Source organism: Alligator mississippiensis, chromosome 3, assembly GCF_030867095.1.
Source record: "Alligator mississippiensis isolate rAllMis1 chromosome 3, rAllMis1, whole genome shotgun sequence".
In the NCBI taxonomy this organism is placed as follows: Eukaryota; Metazoa; Chordata; order Crocodylia; family Alligatoridae; genus Alligator; species Alligator mississippiensis.
In genome coordinates, this window is record NC_081826.1 from 167,129 (window position 1) to 185,658 (window position 18,530).

Here is an 18,530-nt window from a genome sequence, read left to right on the forward strand (position 1 = left end):
CCTCTCCATGAACACGAATCTCTTAGTTCACGCTGAAGCTGCAGAGCGCCCGAAAGGGACTGAAGGAAGGGGACTTAGTCCTATCACTGCTGAGGCCAGCCTATTGAATTGTATTGCTGAGGCGAGCCCATTAAACTGTACTACTGAGGCCAACCCATTAAATTGTACTACTGAGGAATGAAACCATTTTTTGGTATTTAGCTTCTCGGAATTCTAGGATTGTAAGTTTAATATGAAAAATAATAGTATTGGTTCAAATTTAACTTTTAGTTGTAATTGTAGTTGTTTTTGTAATACTAATTCTTATAGCATTATTTGGGAAGGAAGTGCATTCGGAGCATTGTTTCTGATATATGTAATTATTGTGTTTTAATGTTTGTGTTGTTTCTTAAAGCTAAGCAGTGTTATATACGTAGCAAAGAGTTTTAAAATAAAATTGTGTTGTATAAATTAAGTGTGTAATCATTGTGAAATTGTGCAATCAGCTAACTACTCCCCCAGCCAGTGCATCAAAATGAATCAGTAAATTGTGTGGGATTTTCTCTATTCCATAACCCACTATAGACACACAGCTGGAGGGCTCCTTTTTCTCATTCCCCACACTGCCCCACACATATAAGAAGCTCGGGAGTTCCTTGTCTTCCTCCCTATCAACAAGGCTAAGGCCAACCTTAATTCTAACAACAACTTCCAACTCCCAAACCCAGGAACTACCTAGTCAGCAGCATGATCAAGGCACACTGCTGTCTCAGTTCTCTTCCTTGCACCAGACATTCCCCATAGTAGATTCCCATGGGTTCTACTTCCATCTTAGACTGCAATTACTTCTATAAACATGACTCTGATGCTATAGGAAAGCCAACATATCTATAATGGTGTTTCATTGACCTTACCTGCTTACTGTCCTGTTCACTTATTTTTGGATGACTCTCACCTGGCAGGCTTTTCTGTTTTGCCTGAAACAAAGAAAAACTTTGGTAAAATATAATCTTAATAAGCAGATGGTGTCAGTAACTACTTACTGGGAGCAGGTCCAGCACCAGTCTGATCTTTACAGCTGGAAGAGGATGTTCATAGTTCTGTCATTTTAATCCTACAAAGGGAGTTATACCAGAGCTATCTTTACCCTGATTTTGACCTTGCCTTCTCATATGCTGTTGCCTTAGCCAATTCTAATGTCGGGAGAGGAAACCTTCACCCTGCACCTACCTCCATGGCCTTAATGTTGGACTAAATATATTTGGAGAGGAGAGCATTACTATCTGGCTAAGAAAGTGCGCCAACTTTGGCCAGAAGTGACAAGCATGCTACCACCTACCTGCACATGCCCATGCCCAAGCCAAAGCAGTTTTCCTTCCTCTCTCTCCTATTCAGCCTGTTTGTAATCTGCATTTGTCTGTATACCAATCTCAGTTAAGATAGGAAATAGTTTGGCTGCAACCTATACATTTTTTTCCATTATTAATATTGTTATCATGAGCTTTTCGCTACTGCAACTTAAGTGAAGTATAAGAAGCAAGGCTGATTTTGAAAGTTACATTTTCCTTGTGGCATAAAACGAGCATCGAGCATCGTACAAAAGCATGAGGCTTAAAAGTAATTTCAAAAGGAGCCCCATAACCAAAAAGAAGTCGCAGGACTTCCTCAAGAAGTAACCCAGGAATCGATATTAAAAAACTCAAGTGTGGTGAAAGCTGAGGCAAGAAGGACATGCTGTGCTAAGCTGGGAGGGGGCGGAGAACTAGAGATTCAGTGGTTAACAAAGTAGAGGAGGGAGAAAAATTGTGCGTTTTAGCTGCTTCAAACCTCAGACAAGGGCTAAGGTAAAGTAATAAGGAGTAAGAATGAATAAAGAGATGGTCATAGGAAACAAAACATCTGACAGTTCAAAATGAGCATTATTTAATAAACACAAAATTGACCAGCAGTGTTTGTTGCTGTGGTTCTTGCAGCTAGCTTAAAAGTAAGGATCAAAAGTAAGGAAGAGGAGGGCAGCCACAGGCACACTAATCATGTCTGTCGTTTTACAAAAGGAGAGTTGGTAAGGTCCATGGCAGACATCACATACACTCAAATGGGACAAACTCCTGGTATTCATTGCAGACTTCATTTAGAATCAATGTGCTTGAATGCCGGAGTGGTTTCCCCGTGTACCAATAAATGGCAGTCACACAGCAGCAAAGTCTCCTATTAGCAATGCCAACAGTTTCTATGTTGCGAGTTTCTCCTTTCCTGTTCCATTGAAGAAACAGCCTTTTTCCCTAACACTTCAATCATTTGAAATAAGTTGACCTACCAGATATTTTCACTTAAAATATTACCTTGTTCAGGGTTGTATACTGAGGACTAGTATGTGCTAAAGACACTATCTTTAGTAATACTTTGTAGCAAGGATAAAATTAAACAAAATGAACAAGGATTTTTAAAAAATTAATCTTAAATAAAAAACATGTTGAATATTTTAAAGCCTACAAAGTAATTTTTACACAAGTCTGATGGTGGAATAAATCAAATATTACTTGAATGCATTATATGTTTTTACATATGACATTGGTTGTCATCACATTTAACACATCTGTGTTTTAACTTTATAACCAACCTGACAGCTTCTACACTAAAAATCTACCTTCCTTGCTATTACTGAATAATTCTAGTAGTATGAAATTTAGAATAAAGATAAAATTCAATCCTATGAACTCTTAGTTGGATAATATTTTTCTGCATTTTTAAAGGCAAATGGGCTTGGAAAATGTTTCAGCTTTTACATCTGGAATTGTCCTTTTTAATATGTTAACCTCTTCTATGAAGAGCTGTTTAGCTCAAAAACATGGCTGTTAGCAGAGAAGTCATCTTGACATGCTTGATATTAACTAATCAAAACTTATCTCAGACATATAACAAACGGATCTGCTAAAGAATCTAATTTATTTAAGATTTTATTTGTACTTCTACATACCTGATCCTCTCGTTCAAAGCCTGGTGCTTTCGGATAGTTAGAAGTTGGTGAGGAAACACCTGATGGGCTAGACTCAGAACACAACGCACCATTTGTTAATGGTCTCTGCCTTCAAAGGGGCCCAACAGGTGACAAAGAACTACTGCTACCAGAGCTTGATGCTACAGTTGGAATTGAGGAACAGGAAATCTGCAGAGAGAAAACAGTGTTTGTCCAATATACTTTGCTCCACTATATTTTTAATGGTTATTTCTTACTATATTCCTTCTCATTATGTATACACACATTTAAACTGGAAAAAAAATAACTTCACTTAAAAAAAATTAAATTAATGGTTGCAATAGCGCACACTACTAGCCAGACTCTCGACGGGTGAGAGCTGGTACAGAGTCCATTAAATACTTGAAGATCTGGTCTTGTAACTCTGACTTTTCTGTGAAACAATCGCAGTTCAAGGATTTTTCTAGTTGGCCTAGTTCAAATGTCTTGAAACTATGACCCTGAAATAGATGCATGCAATACCCACTAATGTTAATGATATACAACCATGTTGTTCACATTAACTGTATCTCCTCCTGAATTGCTTTAATAATTCATACAGCAGAAACAAACTCAGATCTGTTTCTACTGGGCCCTAGCTCTATATGTTCATTTCACGATGTAGTGAAACACACTTGCATGCAAAGATAACTTCATTCAGTGCACACTGTTTACAAGAAGCGGACATTATCTTGTTGCACAATACATGTTTTCACTTATCCGTACTTTTATTTTTCAAGCTCTATTTTTAATAAGCTTTATACAGTGTGCATTACTTTTTGCAGAGAACTTGTAAGCCAAGTCTGGACACCTAACATGAAACAGAACAAAGTAATTTACTGCTAAAAACAGGCACTTTTTTATGCATCTGACACTAAATTCAATGCACGTCACTTCTAAAAGCAATTCTTGTTTCTTTCCCCCCATGAAAAGGTTTAAACTCAATTTAACATCATTGCTTGCACCCAGAACAGACTCTCTGTTCTCATGGTTTTCTCCCAAATCACTCATTTGGCATGCTTTTACTAAAGCTTAGTAAGCTCTATGCTCTCGTCCTACCTTTTTAATGCTACATTCTGTGCTTGTGGACCTACACACAAAAATATGCAACTAGCAATTAGTTTTGTAAAGTATTAGAGGGTATATGAGTATTTCAAAGGACCAATAAACACCAGGAATAAAGAAAAAAAACAACAAAATGATCTGTTTCCTGCCCAATAACACTACTAAGAACCCTAACCCTGACCCAACCCTAACACAACACCCTAACCCTGACACCCAACCCCTGCCCTTTGCCCTGACTTGAACTATCCACCTAGCTGCCACACTCAGCCCAACACACATCCACCCAAACTCCTACTCCACCTTCCCTCTGCCCCTTAGAAGCCAGCCTACAAACCAAACAACAACTCATACCCAAAACACAACCCTAAAAACATCAAACTTTCCCTCAGCAAAACACAATAACACCTTTTCCAACTGTCATAGACAGGAAGCCTTAGCACCAGGATTTCACTTAGGGTTAGGGTCCACAACACAAGTAATATTACAAGTTCAAGTCCCAGTAAGGACAACTATTAACAGCTCACACTTGTCATAACCAAATGAGTTGAGTGCCCCTGTCACAATAGAACTGCCCTGAATAACCGCAGTCACTTTCAAATTTGGTACGTTCTGCCTCGTTAGCTATTCCTACCTGGCAGCCTGTTATTGGCTACTCTAAATGTATAAAAATCCGTGCAGCTTCCGCCCAGGTTGGAGAGCTCTGAGCACGTGGTAGAGTACGGAGAACTTTGCCACGTGGCAGAGAAAAGCTGGCGGACTGATCACCCACCAACATCTCCCCATCACTGTCTGTTCCCGACGTATCCTGCATGCTCGTTTCTGCCTACAAACTCGCCGGCTCATTCTGTTGCCAGTTACCAGTAACTACGCAAGCAACTCGTTACCTGTAACTACGTAAGCAACCTTACCACCTGCGTCGCGACCACCAGCAGCGTAAGTAAAGTTAAAGTAAAAGTTATTTTGCAACCAATACGCTGTGTCCCGCCTCTCCATCCACCAGCCCGCCTGACGGCTGAGTAATCAGCGATCCTCCTCAAGTCGGCTCCGGCCGTCTGAGACAACACTCAGGTTACTCTTTCAGATTCAAACAACACCAACACTTACAGGCTTTTGTTACACTTCAGATTAAGTGTCTCTGGGACCTGGACTCTAAACCAACTGATCTGCATCTATGTATGTTCCTATCTGTACGTAAGTGGTATGTATGTAAGTTCAGTATCATGATATGTATGTGCTTGCTGTACATGGGATACCTGGAAAAAGTAAAGGTAAGACAGTACAAGTGCAACAACTTAAACTCACTAGCATGCAGAATAGAACTGGTAAACTAGAGCTCCCTAGTCTGAACAACTGAGGCTAACCAGTTATGACGGCTTAATTGATCTCAATTACTTAAAAGGCAATGCCCAAAGCCTACAGAACAGGAAAGCACCCCAGCACAGAGCAAGCAACTACAACCAGAGCTACAGCACAACTGAAAAGGTACCTGCTTCACATGGACACTGGGACTAAGGGAAAATCTGTCTCTTAACCAGGAGCTCTGGGTATGGAAAAGACACACGATGGCTCTGCACCACCTACAAAAGTTACGCATTACAGCAGTAGGTGCTCCAAGCTGGAGAATTTTCCAGCACCACAACCCTAACCACAGCAGCTGCAAACAGGCAGCAGATGGAAGCTAGAAACATACAAATGCACACCACAATTACAGTTAGATCAAATGCTAGGGTTAGGGAACAGGTCCACAAATGACTCCAAGACCACTTAGGGTTAGGCCAAGTGCAAGACTTGAAGAACAGATTCAGAATGGAATCCAGGTACAATTACGGTTACACCAACTGCTACAGTTAGGGAACATATTCAGAAATGAATCCAGCCCCAGTTAGGGTTACGCCCAGTGCTGCGCGGACAGAACAGGTCCACAAATGAATCCAAGTCCAGTTAGGCTTAGACCGAGTGCTAGGGTTACGGAACAGACTCAGAAATGAATCCAGCCCAGTTAGGGCTAGACCAAGTGCTAGGCGGACAGTACAGGTAGACCCATGAATCCAAGGCCAGTTACGATAAGGCCAAGTGCTAGGTGGACAGCAAGGGTCCACAAATCAATTCCAGCTCCACATAGGCTTACACCAAATGCTTGGGTTAGGAAACAGATTTAGAAATCAATCCACACCCAGTTAGCTTTACACCAACTGCTAGGGTGGGGAAACGGATTCAGAAATGAATCCAGGCTCAGTTAGATTTAGGCCAAGTGCTACGCAGACAGAACAGGCCCACAAATGAATCCAGGGCCAGTTAGGGTTACACCGATTGCTAGGGTTACAGAATGGGTCCACAAACACATCCGGGTCCAGTTAGGGTTAGGCCAAGTGCTAGAGTTAGGGAATAGATTCAGAAATGAATCGAGATACAGTTAGGGTTACACCAAATTCTAGGGTTAGGGAACGTATTCAAAAGCAATCCAGGCCCAGTTAGGGTTAGCGCAAGTGCTAGGGGGACAATGTATCCAAGTCCAGTTAGGGTTACACCAACTGGTAGGGTTAGGGAACAGATTCAGAAATGAATCCAGGGCCAGTTAGGGTTACGCCAAGTGCTAGAGTTAGGGAACGGTTGCATAAACAAATCCAGGCCCAATTATGGTTAGGCCAAATGCTAGGGTTAGGGAACAGATTCAGAAATGAATCCGGATACAGGTAGGGTTACGCCAAATTCTGGGGTTAGGGAACTTATTCAGAAATTAATCTGGGCCCTGTTAGGGTTAGGCCAAGTGCTAGGGTTAGGGAACGGATTCAGAAATGAATCCAGGGCCAGTTAGAGTTCGGCCAAGTGCTAGGGGGACAGAACGGGTCCAGAAATGTATGCAAGTCCATTTACGGTTACACCAAGTGCTAAGGTTAGGGAACACATTCAGAAATGCATCCAGGGCCACTTAGGGTTATGCCAAGTGCTAGGCAGACAGAACAGGTGCACCAATGAATCCAGGGCCACTTAGGGTTGCGCTAAGCGCTACAGTTACGTACCAGTTTCACACATGAGTCTGGGGCCGCTTAGGGTTACACCAAGTGCTAGGTAGTCAGCAAGGGTCCACAAATGAATCCAGGTCCACGTAGGGTTACACCAAGTGCTTGGGTTACGAAACATTCAGAAATGAATCCAGGCGTAGTTAGGGTTAGGCCAAGTGCAAGGGAGACAGAAGAGGTCCAACAAATGAATCCAGGGCCAGGTAGGGTTACACCGAGTGCTAGGGTTAGGGAACAGGTCCACAGACGAATCCGCACCCAGTTAGGCTTAGGCCGAGTGCTAGAGTTGGGGAACAGATTCAGAAACGTATCCAAGTGTAGTTACGGTTACACTGATTGTTACAGTTAGGGAACGTATTCAGAAATGAGTCCGGGCCCAGTTAGGGCTAGGCCGAGTGCTAGGGGGACAGAACAGGTCCACAATTGTATCCAAGTCCAGTTAGGGTTACACCGAGTGCTACAGTTAGGGAACAGATGCAGAAATGCATCCAGGGCCACTTAGGGTTATTCCATATGCTAGTCAGACAGAACAGGTGCACCAATGAATCCGGGGCCAGTTACAGTTAGGCTGAGTGCTAGGGTTAGGAAACAGATTCAAAAACGAATCCAGGGCCACTTAGGGTTGCGCTAAGTGCTAGGGTGACAGATCGGATTCACAAATGAATCTGGGGCCAATTAGGGTTACAACAAGTGCTAGGTGGACAGCAAGGGTCCAGAAATGAATCCAGCTCCACGTACGGTTACACCAAGTGCTTGGGTTAGGACACAGATTCACAAATGAATCCAGGCCCAGTTAGCTTTACACCAACTGCTAGGGTGGGAGAACAGATTCAGAAATAAATCCAGGCTCAGTTAGCGTTAGGCCAAGTGCTAGGCACACAGAACAGGTCCACAAATGAATCCAGGGCCAGGTAGGGTTACAGGAAGTGCTAGGGTTACAGAACGGGTCCACAAACAAATCTGGGTCCAGTTAGGGTTACGCTGAGTGCTAGAGTTAGGGAATGGATTCAGAAATGAATCGAGATACAGTTAGGGTTACACCAAATTCTATGGTTAGGGAACAGATTCAGAAATTAATCCGGGCCCAGTTAGGGTTACGCCGAGTACGAGGGTTAGGAAATGGGTCCAGAAACAAATCCAGGCCCATTTAGGGTTAGGCCGAGTGCTAGGGTTAGGGAACAGATTCAGAAATGAATCCGGATACAGGTAGGGTTACACCAAATTCTAGGGTTAGGGAACGTATTCAGAAATTTATCCGGGCCCAGTTAGGGTTAGGCGAAGTGCTAGGGTTAGTGAACAGGTCCACAAATGAATCCAGGCCCAATTAGGGTTAGACCGAGTTCTAGGGTTAGGGAACGGATTCAGAAATGAATACAGGCCCAGTTAGGGTTACACGAAGTGCTTGGGGGACAGAACGGGTCCACAAATGTATCCAAGTCCAGTTGGAGTTACACCGAGTGCTGAGGTTAGGGAACACATTCAGAAATGCATCCAGGGCCACTTAGGGTTACGCGAAGTGCTAGGCAGACAGAACAGGTGCACCAATGAATCCAGAGCCACTTAGGGTTACGCGAACTGCTAGGGTGAGGGACCGGATGTACAAATGAATCCAGGGCCGGTTAGGGTTACACCAAGTGCTAGGTGGACAGCAAGGGTCCACAAATGAATCCAGGTCCACATAGGGTTACACCAAGTGCTTGGGTTAGGAAACAGATTCAGAAATGAATCCAGGCGCAGTTATCATTACACTAAGTGCTAGGGAGACAGAACAGGTCCACAAATGAATCCAGGGCCAGTTTGGGTTACACAGAATGCTACGGTTAGGGAATGGGTCCACAAACGAATCTGGGCCCAGTTAGGCTTAGGCCGAGTGTTAAGGGGACAGGACAGGTACAAAAATGTATCCAAGTCCAGTTAGGGTTACACCGAGTGCTAGGGTTAGGGAACAGATTCAGAAATACATCCAGAGCCACTTAGGGTTACGCCACATGCTAAGCACACAGAACAGGTGCACCAGTGAATCCGGGGCCAGTTACGGTTAGGCCGAGTGCTAGGGTTAGAGAACAGATTCAGAAACGAATCCAGGGCCACTTAGGGTTGCGCTAAGTGCTAGGGTGAGGGACCGAATTCACAAAGGAATCCAGGGCCAGTTAGGGTTACACCGAGTGCTAGGTGGACAGCAAGGGTCCACAAATGAATCCAGCTCCACGTATGGTTACACCAAGTGCTTGGCTTAGGACACAGATTCACAAATGAATCCAGCCCACTTAGCATTACACCAACTGCTAGGGTGGGGGAATAGATTCAGAAATGATTCCAGGCTCCGTTAGGGGTAGGCCAAGTGCGACACAGACAGAACCTGCCCACAAATGAATCCAGGGCCAGTTAGGGTTACACCAAGTGCTATGGGTTAGGGAACGGGTCGACAAATGAATCCGGGTCCAGTTAGGTTTATGCCAAGTGCTAGAGGGTCAGAATGGGTTCACAAATGACTCCGGGCCCAGTTAGGGTTACACCAAGTACTAGGGTTAGGGAACAGATTCTGAAATAAATCCGAGGCCCATTCAGGTTAACACCAACTCCTGGGTTATACCACAGGTGCAGAAATGAATCCCGGGCCAGTTAGAGTTAGGCCAAGTGCTAGGGGGACACAATGGGGCCACTAATGAATCCACAGACACTTAGGGTTACACCAAGTTCTAGGGGGACAGCACAAGTCCACAAATGAATCCGGGTCCACTTAGGAGGTATGCCAACTGCTGGGTGACACCACAGATTGAGAAATGAATCCAGGCCCATTTAGGGTTAGGCCGAGTGCTAGGATTACAGAACAAATTCAGAAATGAATCCAGGTCCAGTTAGGGGTAACGCTGTGGAAGAAACAAGCATCACTCTGTTATTTAGTCACAAAGTTGTCAGACACCTTTGTTCACAAGCAGCTGTAGCAGGGAGGCAGTGAACATCTCCACCACAGAAAATCAAAGCAAACCTTTTATACGTTTCAATGTCATATCACTTGACAAACGATATAATAAAGGAGAACAGAGAACTAGCTGGAATCGAGAACCTGGAAACGCAGGAAAATTATGGGTTGACCCACTAACCTCATAGGTCTGCTCAGTCGTTATGGAAAATTCCACACAGCACTTCTTAGACCATATTAAGGCCTGGGGTTTTCTTTTACATTGCCCCGTTTTTGTACTTATAGTACAACTGATAAGATTTGTAACCATGTGTTGGCTGACAAACTGCAAAATGGGCCAATGTGAGAACATTCTGATTTATGCATCCTGCGAGGCACAGTGACACTTGTTCTTAGCTAGAGTATCTTTCAATGCTCCCTTCAGAACAATTGACAGACTAATCTCAATTGACCCAGTATCACATTAGACACAACTGTTGCACCTTTGGTGGGATGTACTAAGGTGCCAATTCCATAGCAACAAGAGGAACACTTGTAGAAAAAGAATAAACCCCAGGACCATGATTGCACTATAAAATAATTTGGCCCCAAATGTGCCAAACCAGTCGCAAACACTCCATTGATCAGTTTGATGAAGTTTAGCGGCTTCTTTCTCAATAATTTCGGCCGGGTTCTCAATAGCGCTAGAAGCATCTGGTATATACACGTATCAAGTCTGGATATTATTCATTGGGGTCAGAGATGATATCTTCGATCGCCAACTGGTGAATCTGGCCAGGCTGAAGTGTTGGGTTCAGGGGAGAGGTTACTAGCACTTGCACCCTGATGCTCCTCATTTGCCGGACTGAGGTCTTGACTCTCTTTGTCCTTGGCCTCAGAGAAAGGTCTTAGCCCAGGTTGCAATTCAACTGTTTCAGGGTCCAATAGAGGTGATACCTTTTTACAGTGCAAGTCCACATCTAGTGACCTTGGCAACAAACAGCAGTGTTAGTAGTCCAAAACACCTGGAACAGTTCGTTCCATGTCAGCTCAAGCACATTTTTCAGATGATGGACCTTTACATACACCCAATCACCTGGTTTGAGGTTGTGACAGGGAACATCTGGTGGTTGACGTAAAGCTTCTTGGACCTGCGAATGAACAGACCTGACACACTTCAGTAATGCTTGACAATACTATAACGCAAGATCATCAGCTAAATGGATGTTAATCTCAGGAGGTATGGAACACAAACCACCACTTACCTGGACAATTACCATGGATGGGGAAAGGATAAACCTGTCCACTGGGTCACAAGGTTCCACTTGGGCCCCCTTGCTTTCAAGTCTGCCTTTCTAGACAGCCTTGGGGCGGCTAGACCCAACCTTAGTCTCAGACCTGGTCAGCGACTCATATTCGTTCACACAAAGGAACTTTTGCACTAAGGCACAGCACTCAACAATATTTATTTAGTCCCAGCCTTGGTCAGCAATACCAGGGAAAACACCCACACTATTCCCCAGCTTTCTATATTCCTTACTCTAGACTTTCTTGTTACCCTTTTAATTTTAAACCACTTTCATACATACAAACAAGGCAGGCAGTCTAAAGATTGTTTCAGAAGTTAAGAAGACGTAAGCTCGAGCTGGTTTCCCGACCCGCACAGGCAGTCCTCCACCAATAACCCCTTTAGATATTTCAAAAGGGCTCTTACCATGATTTGGTGACTGGGGATTCAGAGGGGAACGGTCCACAAGGATCTCGGTACTCACAGCCAGGCATTGCCATCCGACTCACAGCACCAAGAATAGCGGAAAAAACAAACGTCACTGTTCTTTACTCACAAAGTTGTCAGAGACCTTTCTTTACAAGCAGCTGCAGGAGGGAGGCACTGAGCCTGTCCCCCACATACCATCAAAGCAAACCTTTTATACGTTTCAATTGCAGGTCACATGACAAAAGATATACTAAGTTGAACAAAGAACTAGTTGGACCAAAGAACCTGCAAATGCGGCAAACTGCAAACCTGGGAAAATTATGGGTTGACCTATTGACAACATAGGTCTGCTCAGTGGTTAAGGAACATTCCACTAAACACTCCTTACAAACATATTAAGGCCTGGGGTTTTCTTCTCCAACAGCACCAAGTCCTAGGGGGACAGCACAAGTCCACAAATGAATCCAGGTCCACTTAGGGTTACGCTGCGTGCTATGGTTACGGAACAGGTCCACAAAGGAATCCACATCCAGTTAGTCTTACGCCAAATGCTAGGGTTGGGGAATGGATTCAGAAACAAATCCGGGGCCAGTTAGGGTTACGCTGAGTGGTAGGGTTGGGGAACAGATTCAGAAATGAATCCAGGCCCAGTTGGGGTTACGCCGAGTGCTAGCGGGGACAGAACGGGTCCACAAACAAATCCGGGGCCAGTTACGGTTACGCAGACTACTAGCGTTAGGGAACATATTCAGAAATGAATGCAGGCCCAGTTAGGGTTACATCGAGTGCTAGAGATAGGGAACAGATTCACAAATAAATCCGAGTCCAGTTAGGCTTACGCCGAGTGCTGGGGTTAGGGAACGGATTCAGAAATGAACCTGGGGCCAGTTAGGGTTAGGGCAAGTGCTACAGTTAGGCCACGGATTCAGAAATGAATCCAAGGCCAGTTAGGGTTAGGCCAAGTGCTAGGGAGACAGAACAGAGCCACAAATACATCCAGGGCCAGTTAGGCTAAGGCTGAGTGCTAGGGGGACAGAATGGGTCCACAAGTGAATCCGAGTCCATTTAGTGTTAGGCCAAGTGCTAGGGTTAGGCAACATATTCACAAATGAATCCAGGGCCAGTTAGGGTTATGCCGAGTGCTAGGGTTAGGGAATGGAGTCAGAAATGAATCTGGGCCAGGTTACGGTTACACCGAGTGCTAGGGTTAGGGAACATATTCAGAAATGAATCCAGATCGAGTTAGGGTTACACCAAGTGTTAGGGAATGGATTAAAAAATGAATCTGCACCCCGTTAGAGTTAGGCCAAGTGGTAGGGTTAGGGAACGGATTCAGAAACGAATTTGGGGCCACTTAGGGTTAGGCCAATTGCTAGGGTTAGGGAACAGATTCAGAAATGAATTTCGGGCCAGTTAGGGTTAGGCCAAGTGCTAGGGGTAGACAACAGATTCAGAAACAAATCCAAGTCTAGTTACCGTTACGATGAGTGCAATGGTTAGTGAACACATTCAGAAACAAATCTGGGCCCAGTTATGGTTACACCGAGTGCTACAGTTAGGGAACATATTCAGAAATTAATCCAGATCGAGCTAGGGTTACGCCAAATGCTAGGGTTAGGGAACGGATTCAGAAATTACTTCGGAGCCAGTTACGGTTATACCAAGTGCTAGGGTTAGGGAACGGATTCCAAGATCAATCCAGGCCCCATTAGGGTTAGGCCAAGCGCTACGTTTAGGGAACAGGTCCACAAATGAATCCGGGGCCAGTTAGGGTCAGGCCGAGTGCTAGGGTCAGGGAACAGTTTCAGAAATTAATTCAGGCCCAGTTAGGGTTACGCCAAGTGCTAGGATTAGGAAACAGATTCAGAAATTAATTCGGGGCCAGTTAGGGTTAGGCGAAGAGCTAGGGGCACAGAACAGGTCCACATATAAGTCCAGAGCCAGTTAGGGTTAGGCCGAAGGTTAGTGGGACAGAACAGGTCCGCAAATGAATCCAAGTCAAGGCAAAGGGCTAGGGTTAGGGAACAGATTGAAATGAATTCGAGTACACTTACGGTTACACCGAATCCTACGGTTACAACACAGATGCAGAACTGAATCTGGGGCCAGTTAGGGTTACGCTGAGTGCCAGGGTTAGGGAACAGACTCATAAACAAATCCAGGGTTTGTTAGGCTTGCGTCAAGTGTTAGGGTTAGGGAACATGTCCACAAATTAATCCAGGGCCAGTTAGGGTTAGGCCAAGTGCTAGGGTTAGGGAACAGATTCAGAAAGGAATCTAGGGCTAGTTATGCTTAGGCCAAGTACTAGGGGTACAGAATGGGTCCACAAACAAATCCGGGTCCAGGTGTGCTTTAGGGTCAGACAATGGGTCCACGTATGTATCTTAGTGTTGGTTAGGGTTGGGGTGCATGTTAGTTAGGGAATGGATCCACAACTGGATCGGGCCGTCAGTTAGGGTTAGAGAATGGGTCTAGAAATAAGCTCAGGTTTGGGTTAGGGTCAGGCAAAGGGTTACAGTTAGAGAACAGCTCCAGACATGAGTCTGGGTCTGGATTATGGTTAGGGAACCAGTTAGCATTACAAAATGGGTTCTTAAATGAATCTGGGACCAGGTTACTGTTAAGGAATGGGTTCAGAAATGAGTCCGGTGTCGGTTCGGTGTACGGAATGGGTCCACAAATTAATCCGGGTCCAGGTTAAGGTGAGGCAAAGGGTTAGGGTTAGGGAACAGGTTTGCCAATGAGTACTGGTTTGGGTTAGGTAAAGGGTGCACAAATGAATCCGGGACTGGGTTTGGGTTAGGGACTGGGCGCCAACACACGTCACAGCATTCAATTCCTCCTGCTTCCACCTCCATGGGCACTGCTTGGCTCCACTCCCTGAACCTGCATTCATTTCCCTCCACGCGGGGCAGGATCCTACGAGGGACAGAACAGGCAGTTCACCCCAAAGGGCACAAGTGAACAAAAGCAGGGACTGTCAGGTACAATTCCCACCCCACCCACCCAGCTCAAAGCTCCCCAAGCGGTGCCTGGCCAAGACACACCCCTCCAGCCATGACAGAAGCCTCAGCCCTTAGAGACAACACTCACCCAACCTGCCATATTTCTGCTCCTTCTCCAGCCCAGCCTCATCCCCAATTGCCTTCCTCTCTGCACAGGGTACACAGGCACCTCCTGAGGGCACAGAGCTAACTTCACTCCCAAACAGAAGGGCAAAGGACAAACAACTGCCCCACTGGAACACAATCCCACACCGATCCAAGTAACATCTTACTCACCACACGCTCTGCTCATGCACACAACTCCAGCAAAAGGGCAGAGGCCTCCTTCCAGGTGACCCAGAAGTCACCATCGGTGCGCAGTCCCCTGTGTCCTCCACCTCCCAAAACGTTGTGGCTCTAGGTCGCTTTACCTCTACCTCACCTCGCCTCCGCTCACGGTCCAAACGTTAGCATCGCCCCAAAACAACAAGCAGTTATTACATGGAAGAGTACTCATCTCTCATTGTAGTGAAGTGAAGACCCCTCCCTTCCCCCCCCCCCCAGCCCAGGGCTCCAGAAGCAGCACACTGCCAACCCCCCTCAAACAAGGCAGGCAGGGTGCAGTCAAGCCCCTCCCCAAAGCAGGGCATCAATTTAGGTGCCAACATGGCCCTCTTTCCAGATCTGGGAAAAGCAAAGGAAGAATAAAAAGTGCTGCAGTGATTTTAAAAATCAAACTAGAAAGAAACACCAGTGACAAACCCAGAGAGACAGAACAAAGTGCAGTTCCCAGAACTGAAAGGAGGCCAGTGGCAGCACAGGCAGGGACACAAGCACCCGCTCCTCTGCCTCAGCACACAAGGCCAAGATCTGCACCCACATACCAGGGGCAAACCCTGAAACCACCTATATACTTAAAGACTATTTTCAGCCTTTACAAAAGAACAAGGACTCGCAGGCAGCCTAAACCCAACCCAGGCTTACACCACCCAGCTCTGGGGCAACCCAGGAGGCCAAAACCCTGCTGGAAACAAGAAGCTCAAGACACTATCTATCAGACATTAGGGGTTCCCCCCCCCACCCAAAAAAGCCCAGGGCAAACAATGCTCACCACCCCCCCATACGCTCCAACCACACCCACCTTTAAGCATTGTTTTCCTTCCTCTTCCACCAGCATGGCACAGAACTCCCTGCATACCTCTTGCCCCACAAGATGCATACAGGCTTCTGAAAAAAGAACAGAAATATTGTCATCCCAAAGAGGGGATGCAAGGGCACAAAGTAATAGACAGGGAAAGCTCCTCTCCCACCCTCCAGCACACACATCCAGCCCCCCTACTCGCTACCCGAGCTCTCAAAGGCTTGTCTGCGGCCTCCCGGAGCTGGATAGTCACAGGCACTCAAAACGTGATGTATCACAGTAACCACCGTACACACAGCATGACCTGCAAAGATACACACACAACAGCTCCTGGAAACATGAAAGAACAAGTGTGGAACATTCTCCCGTTGTACTCAGCCTTGGTGAGGCCGCAGCTGGAGTACTGCGTCCAGTTTTGGGCTCCACAATTCAAAAAGGATGTGGAGAAGCTTGAGAGGGTACGGAGAAGAGCCACGTGCATGATCAGAGGTCAGGAAAACAGACCTTATGATGAGAGGGTGAGAGCCATGAGGCTCTTCAGCCTGGAAAAGTGCAGGTTCAGGGGTGATCTGATGGCCACCTTTAAGTTTATCAGGGGTACTCACCAGGATCTGGGGGAACGTCTGTTCACCAGAGCACCCCAAGGGATGACAAGATCGAACGGCCACAAACTCCACCGCGTCTGATTCAGGCTGGACATAAGAAAGAACTTCTTCACTGTCCAAGCCCCCGAGGTTTGGAACAGACTGCTGCTGCAGGCGGTTCAGGCACCCACTTTGAACGCCTTCAAAACACATTTGGATGCTTATCTTGCTGGGATCCTATGATCCCTGCTGACTTCCTGCCCCTGGGGCAGGAGGCTGGACTCGATGATCCTCCGGGGTCCCTTCCAGCCCAAATGTCTATGAAATAAACTCTATGAAATACACCAGCAGCTACCATGAACCTTGCAGTAGGGCTGCACAGGCAGAGTCTCTCTGGCCCAGGGCAGAGGGTGTAAAGGGGTGTTTGCCTTGGTTTATAATAACTGACTGGCCTGTGGTGCTAGCTGACAGCGCTGCCCATATGGGACCCAAACCCAGTGATGGCTGGGCTGCCCCAGCCATGAGACAGAGACACCGGGACTGGCACCAGGAGACAAAAGTCCTAGTCTTGCCCTGACTCCCCATCGGCATTTGAGGTTGCACTTGGCATATGATGGCAGCACCTGCACATGTGAGGCTGTACCTTATATATTATACTATACCTGATGGGTGGAGGGGTCCATATTGATACCACAGTGTTATTACATAGTAATAAAATGGTGATGTTGAACTAGTGAGTTGTTTTTAACTTCACCTGTCTCTACCAAACTAGTTTTTCTATGACTACAATTAATTTTGGCTCTATTAGCTACAGGGCCTACGCTACGCTCAAAAAATGGAAAATCAGAGAAAACGAAAAATTGATGCTGAATGTCGAGTTTTCAAACATAGTTGGACCTCTGATTTTTTTGTTATTGAACAAAACAGGAACATCCTGTATCTGATTCGCCAAGAGAAAGTAGCTGTCTGCAAGGAGTACAATGTGAAGCGACATTATTCTACAAAACATGCAAAGAAATTTGACAGCCTGGTGCGTCAGATTAGAAGTGATTAGGTGAACTCTCTAAAACAGAGCATAAACGGGCAACTGTCTTTTTTCAAAGCTACAAGGCAGAATTCTGAGGCAGCAACCAAGATCAGTTTCTCGATATCTGAGGCAATAGCTAAGAGAGGGAAACAATTGTCTGATGGAGAATTTGTGAAAGATTGCTTGGGCATATTTACATCTGAGGTATTCCCTGCTAAACAGTCAATAGTGGAGAATATCAGCCTTTCACATCAGACAGTTGCTAGAAGAGTTGACGACATGGCATCAAACACTGAAGATTCACTGATAAAAAGACTCGGTGCCTGTCAGTTTTACAGCTTGGGTGTTGATGAAAGCACAGATGTGAGTGATACAGCTCAACTAGCAATCTTTGTACAAGGAGTAACCAAACAATTCCATGTTGCTGAGAACTGCTTCACTTCTGCCCAATGAAAGGCAAAACAACAGGACAGGACATTTTCAATGAAGGGAAACGTGTCTTGTTGAAATTCAATCTTCCACAGGACAAACTCTGTGATCTAACAACTGATGGAGCCCCTGTGATGATAGGCAAGCACAATGGATTTGTCAGTTTACTGATCAAGTCAGTGCCTCAGGATGTCATCACACATCACTGCATTATTCACCAGGAACAACTGTGTGCAAAGGCCCTGGAGATGAAACGTGATGGAAAAGGTTGTTTCTACAGACAATTTCATAAGGTCAAAGGGGCTTAATCATAGACAGTCCCAAGCATTTCTTGCTGAGATAGGATCAGACCATGATGACATTATTTACTTCTGCCAAGTTCGTTGGCTCAGCAGGGCAGCCACACTAGCCAGATTCTGGTCACTGCTTGACGAAATTAAAACCTACATGACAAACAATGGAAAAGATGTTATCTTCGTGGACGATGATGCATGGCTGAATGACTTGGCATTCCTAGTTGACATCACCAAGTATCTTGCAGATTTCAATATAAAACTACAAGGGAAGGATCAATTTGTCAACAGACTGTATGAACACATCCAATCCTTCATTCATAAGCTGGAATTGTTTCAGAAACAGTTGAATAAAAAGAATGTCACCTGTTTC

General features: G+C 45.5%; 1 long non-coding RNA gene across 1 annotated transcript; it reads right to left on the reverse strand.

Annotated features, from left to right (window-relative positions):
• Nucleotides 1-10,053: 10,053 nt before the first annotated feature.
• Nucleotides 10,054-15,219, reverse strand: LOC132249206 (uncharacterized). Its single transcript, XR_009460597.1, has 4 exons — nt 14,981-15,219; nt 14,793-14,876; nt 11,697-14,618; nt 10,054-11,133 (listed from the first exon to the last, which is right to left on the reverse strand). It is a non-coding gene; the product is annotated as an uncharacterized LOC132249206 (long non-coding RNA).
• Nucleotides 15,220-18,530: the final 3,311 nt, after the last annotated feature.